A 6,609-nucleotide genomic window follows, 5' to 3' on the forward strand; every position below is an offset into this window, starting at 1 on the left:
GAACTTCTACTCCAAGTATTGTAGTGCCGCGCCACAGTGGGAGGGTATCTTACGAGCCCGATAGATACGTTGGTTTGGGGGAATCTATCGATCACTCCCCAGACGGCAATGTATTGGATCCCTGGAACTTTGCGGAGGCGCTGACAGATGTCGATCATTGCGAATAGGTGAAAGCAATGGATTCAGAAGTACAATCTATGATAGACAAAGACGTCTACGATTTATCCGTCCTACCCGAAGGCTGTACTTCCATTGGGAGCAAGTGGATATATAAACGTAAACGTGGACCCGATGGACGAGTTAAAGTCTTCTAGGCAAGACTAGTGGCCAAGGGGTATACACAAAAGGAAGGTGTCGATTATGACGAGACTTTATCCCCAGTGGCCATGCTCAAATCGATCTGGATACTGTTGTCTATAGCAGCTTATATGGATTGGGATGTATGGCAGATGGACGTTAAGACTGCGTTTCTAAACGGCGGTCTTGAGGAGACCATCTACACGGAACAACCCGAGGGATATGCCATAAAGGGCAAAGAACACATGGTTTGGAAGCTTAAGAAGGCCATTTATGGCCTTAAGCAAGCATCTAGATCGTGGAACCAGTGTTTCGATCAAACTGTTCGCATGTTTGGATTCGAAAAATGCCCAAATGAAAGTTGTGTGTATAAGAAAGTTGAAAATGGAATTGTTGTGTTCTTAGTTCTATATGTAGATGACATTCTTCTAATTGGAAACAATAAAAAGATGTTGTCATCAGTACGAACATGGTTGTCAAACCAGTTTGAGATGAAGGATATGGGAGACGCGGGACACATCCTTGGTATCAAGGTTCTTCGGAATCGAGATAAGAAGATGTTGTGCTTATCTCAAGAATGTTACATCGACAAAGTACTTAGTCATTTTAGCATGCAGGACGCCAAGAAAGGTTTCTTACCTTTCAGACATGGCATCCATCTATCACAACAGATGTGCCCCAAAACGTCGTCTGAGATACAAGTTATGAGAAGGATTCCATATGCTTTGGCAGTTGGAAGTCTCATGTATGTTATGCTTTGTATGAGACCTGATATTTGCTTTGCTGTTGGCATGGTAATAAGATATCAGTCGAATCCAGGCCAAGGACATCGGACTGCAGTAAAGAACATACTCAAGTACCTTAAACGGACTAAGGACTATGTTCTAGATTACAATGCAGCCGAGCTCTGTCCTTTGGGATATACTGACTCAGACTTTCAGGCTGATCAGGACTCTAGAAAATCTACTTCAGGATATTTGTTCACCTTAGGAGGAGGAGCCGTAATTTGGAAGAGTGTGAAGAGAAATTCATCACAGACTCGACCATGGAAGCCGATTATGTAGCCGCTTCGGAGGCTGCAAAAGAGGCAGTATAGCTCAAAAACTTCCTTATGGACTTAGGTGTGGTTTCGAATCTGCCCAAGAGCATCACTGTTTATTGTGACAACTCTGGCGCTGTGGCAAACTCGAAAGAACCAAGAACTCACAAAGCGAGCAAACACATAGAGCGTAAGTATCATATCATTAGAGATATAGTGCAGAGAGGAGACATACAAGTGGTCAAGATTGCGTCAGAGAACAACCTGGCAGATCCTTTTACAAAGGCATTGGCGGTGAAACCGTTCGAATACCACGTTAAAGGGATGGGGGGTTCGACTCATTCAAGACCTCAACTCGCTTTCAGTATTAAGTGGGAGAAATACATGACGTGTGCACTAAATACTACCTTTTGTATACTCGAAAGCTGTTTTGAGTATAAGTGGGAGATTGTTAGAGTTTGTATACTAGAAATCACCTTTCGAGTGATTGAATACTACCTTCCAATAAATAAAACTGATTATTTTTTTCATAATGTTGTTATGTTTTAAATTTAATGGTTGTTTATTGCATATTTAAATGTATAAGAACGTAACAAAGTCTAAGTCTTTGTTCTAGTAGACCGGTTGTGGGCGTCGTCCAATTTAAGGTAACACGGTCAGTTCTGAAAAAAGAAAAAATAGAATTTCACAACCCAGATAGGCCTACACTACCTATCATGAAAGGTTGCAATGTCAGTCCAATTATTTCTAAGCCTTATTGAAATAAGATGACGTTGGTATGGTATAGCACTGAATGGATCTAACAGCAAGACATGTCTTTATGCTATCTGTTGAAAGACGGGGTCTTGATAATTAATTTCTTAATCAATGTACGTTAGCATTGAGCATACGATATTGAGTATCTACTACTTTGACTTACCAAAGGTGCGGGTTTTTCGTCACCCAACGATCCAGGTATATTGGGTAGTGGTGATCGTTATCTAGCGGTGCTAGGATTGCTATTACGTTGAATCGTGCGCGAGGAGAGTCTCGTTTGATAACATCCACGAGAGGAGCTCGAAACAAGGTTTTATTATATGGAACCTAGCTAGTTGGAGTTTAAGTACTCTATGAATAATAAATAAGAGTTTCTTGTTGAGTCCACTCTTGGAGATTAAAATATGTTAATTAATTAAGTCCATAGCAGACATTAATTAATTAATTAATGTTTCCATCTTAAGCACGGGAAATAAATTACTTACTTAAAAAGGAAACCCGGAATACTCGTAATTTCGGATTTGGAGAGGCAGTGCAATATTACTTCTATAGTGGTTGCTTGTATTATTCCAATATAAGCTTATATTAAATTGTGGGTTCAATTTAATTAGTAAAAAGCTAATTGGGTGAGGCCTGATCCAAATTCTTCCTTAGATCCCTGACTGGGCCCAATATGTGACTTAATATAAATAGGAGAATAAAGGAGACAGAACAAGAAAACAACGACAATAACAATAATTATTATTGCTAGAATTTTCGTCCCCCTCTACAGAAAGAGAGAGTTCGAAAATTACTTCCTCCGTGAGCAGAGTTCTGTCCGGGACACCAGTCAAAAGATCCGAGGTTGAGTACTGAAGATCTTCACGTGGAGACGGAGCAAGCCATCATCGATTCTTGATTGAATCAACGAGGTAAACTAGCTAATTTCATAATAAGCATGTTTTAGGGATTTTATATGCTAAAGCATGTTTTAATTCAAGTTATGAGCATGATACATGTGATAATTACGCGAATAGAATCTGTCTAAATAATCTGCTAAATAGATCAAATTATGTGATCGGATTTTACGCACGCTTCCGCTGCCAACCCCTTCAGGTGTCTCTTCGTTTATCCTCATCACTGGGTCGTCATAACCTCGCCCAGATCTTAAAGTGATTTGACTGATGTTAGCTCTATCTGGTGGCCTTACTGAGGCAGGAATCTTTCCTTCGTTCCCTCGCATCTCAAGGAAGTCGCAATCTGGGACAATTGCTTGGCCAACATGTCCATTGCTTCCTTCTGCTCCAACTGAGCATCTTGAAGCTTATGCACCACGTCATTGTTAGTTTCCAAGTTGTTCTGCAGATGCTATTGCAGACTGACTAGATCGTGCACCATATCATCAAGATTCTTTGGTGGTTTAGAATTGGGTTGGCCGGGATTCGGTCCCGAACCTAGGTTTGGTCCACTCCCTTGGTGCTGGCGGAAATTTCCTTGACCTCCTAAACTATTGTTGTACTGATTTCCTGGCCCTTGTTTCTCCTGGTAAGTGGTTTGGGAATTCTGATAATTTCCAGGGTAGTTCCTTTGGTGTGGCGGTACACAAGAGTTCCCCTGGTGGTTTTGATTCCTGTTTCCCCAATTCGAATGATCTCCCTGGTTCCGGTTGCTCCAGTTGTTCTGCCCCTCCTGATTTCTCTCAGACCAGCTAGTCTGCCTTTCTGGTTGATGTGTCAACTGGGCATTCTGTTGTGGATGAGGCTGGTTCGGATCGTTGTCATACCATCTAAAATTTGGATGATTTCTCCATGGCGCATCCCTCTGTCTCCCTTGATTCCAACTTCCATCTGGGTTCCAACTCCCCATCGCGTTAACTTGGGCTTGGTAATCTCCCTCTTGAGGGCCATAATATTGCTGGGGTGAAATTTCTCCTGGACCCTGAGGCTTCTCTTTCTCTTGTGAGGCTGGTGGGTTAGTCTTCTCGATTGCATTCAAGAGTGCTTTCTCAAGCCTATCTATTCTCGCCTCGACTCTTTCTTCATTTTGCTCTCTCAGAGCATTTGCTGACCCTCTCCTCATAATATTCTCTCAGAGATTCATCATACTCCTGTTTACACTCTACGATTTCCTTCTTAAGAGCGTTTGTCTTGTTTGAAGGGAAAAAGTAATCCAGAAACTCCAACTTGAAATCTCTCTATGTCCGGAAGGAATCCTGAGGCAGCCTCAGCAGCCATGTGTTAGCCTCTCCCTTGAGAGCAAATGGAATTGCACGTAGGCGATAATCCTCCTCTATTGTGTCGTTGGGCCTTTTCTGAATACTGCACAACTTGCTAAACTCATTTAGAAACTCATATGGACACTCTTTTCTACGCCCGGAGAACGTCGGTAGAATGCCTAACACATTTGTTTTAATATCGATGGCCCTCTGCTGTGGATTTATAACTATAGCCTGGGCTTGCTCACCATCTAAATGGGCAGTGAGCGAACCGATCTCCGGATCTGAATCGACTTTGTGTGCCATGTCTCTAATCCTCGCCCCCTCTGTTTCTGTTTCTGAAGCCGACGTGGGATCCTCCCTTCCTGACGAACTCCAATCCTCGTCACTTTCTGAACCAAACGGAAATGGATCTCCCGTAGATAATCCCGATCTGGTGGTGACCGTAGATGCTGTCTCTCTGACCTGCCAAGTAAACCGATCGTTCCTCCACCCAGATGAGTTACCCCAGTGTCCAAACCGTGAGCCTCTGCACATAAACTGAAAATAAAGAGAAAGAAGAACAAATCAAAACTATATATGCCAAAATCTCTAAACACAATCACAAACTATGCCATCCATCCCCGGCAACGACGCCATTTGAAGAGTCCCATGTGAGAACTGTGTGTGCTTTTATGCTAGGTCAAGCTTCACAAATCCAGAGAATCCACTAGATCACGAGGTCTAGGAACTCAGAGGATCTCAGAAGTCTCGGTCGTCGGACACACAAATTCCGCCTTCAAAACCCTCAACCCGCTATAGTACGAATTAGTACAGGGAAGTAGGGATCGATCCCACGAAAATGGATGCGTACGAATGCATTTAGGTGATTCTGGAAAACTGAATTGGCTGCTGCCACGCAATTTTGGGTTGAGGAAAGCTATTACTAGACTTAGGAATAACATATAACACTAGACCTAGGAAGCTAAAAACTTCGTGCAAACACGAATCATCATCTCAATCTCAACACCTCGAGCAAACTTCCTTGACCTAGTAAACAACTACCTAATTTAGCTAGACAGAAAGTAACATGCAGTGGGGACCATCTTCCAAAGACAGCAAAATACGGATTTAAAGCTGCAAATAATAAACTATGAATTTAACTAACAAGGACATGCATCTTGTTACCTGAATTAAACGCGAACATGGAGAAAACAGAGTAATAATCCAGATTCAAACAAAATATACAGATTCGGTCGTCGGAAACTGACGATTAATCGGAAAACAACAGATCTACTTCTACTAGATGAAGTAACCAGAAAACAGAAATGAAACATCAAACTCATGCACAATCAACCCACTCTGCTTCAGATCCAAATGTCGGACGCTTAATCCACTCCGGATCCAAGCAATCCGAACCCAATTACGACTAAAATAAACTCCATAAACTCCGATCCAGCAAATCTGCTCCGATCAACGACAATCCATCCACGATTCTATCTCAACTCCACACATCAAGTGCGAAAATCATCTATTCTAGCAAATAACTATAAACTCAGAAACAAACATCATCCATACTCGAAATCAACATCGCCTTAACAGAAAATAGAAATTGCATAGAAAGCTTCAACAGTAATTCGACAGTCAAACAAGCCGAGCTGCGAACAGCGAAGCTCGGTGAAATTCGCAGCAACAAACGGAAATGAAAGCAGTAATTGTGTGTTCGCCCTACGTGAGGACGGTGTTACACAACAACTAACTGAAAGTAAAACCCGAACCCTCCTGAATTCTGAAAACCAAATGTGTAGAAGTGTGCGAGTGAACTGAGAGCCGAAAAAGATCCCTCCCTCATATAGATGCGGAATTGATCTTCTAGAAGCCTTCGCCGGAAATCTCTGTTCTGCCCTTCAGCTTTAGCGATCTCCTCCGTCTAGTCATTTTTTCTTCATAATGTTCACTTTATCGCCGTATTTCCTTCGCCTTGTAATTATCTTCCTTTCTTCCTAGGTCTGGCGATACCTTCTACACACCTGGCTCAAAAAGATGTGTTAGACCCCGTAAAGGCACGAAATTAATCCCCTAACTAATGCATGAAATTAGCCTTATCAGTATTACTTATGGGCTTTTCTATCAAAAGTATTATCAAAGTCTATCGGTTTAAAGTAAACTTTTTATGAAAAGTATTATTGTGGATTTTCTTCGTAAGTGATATTTTATGTTCCAGGTATTTGTTTAAGGTGAAAGTGATTGCATATGTTATGTGATACTACGTGTTGTACTATGAGGTGCTTAGGAACTGCTTTTTTTTTTTTTTTTTTTTTTTTAATTGAACACCATTACGGTG

Source organism: Salvia splendens, chromosome 8 (genome assembly GCF_004379255.2).
Source record: "Salvia splendens isolate huo1 chromosome 8, SspV2, whole genome shotgun sequence".
Lineage (NCBI taxonomy): Eukaryota > Viridiplantae > Streptophyta > Magnoliopsida > Lamiales > Lamiaceae > Salvia > Salvia splendens.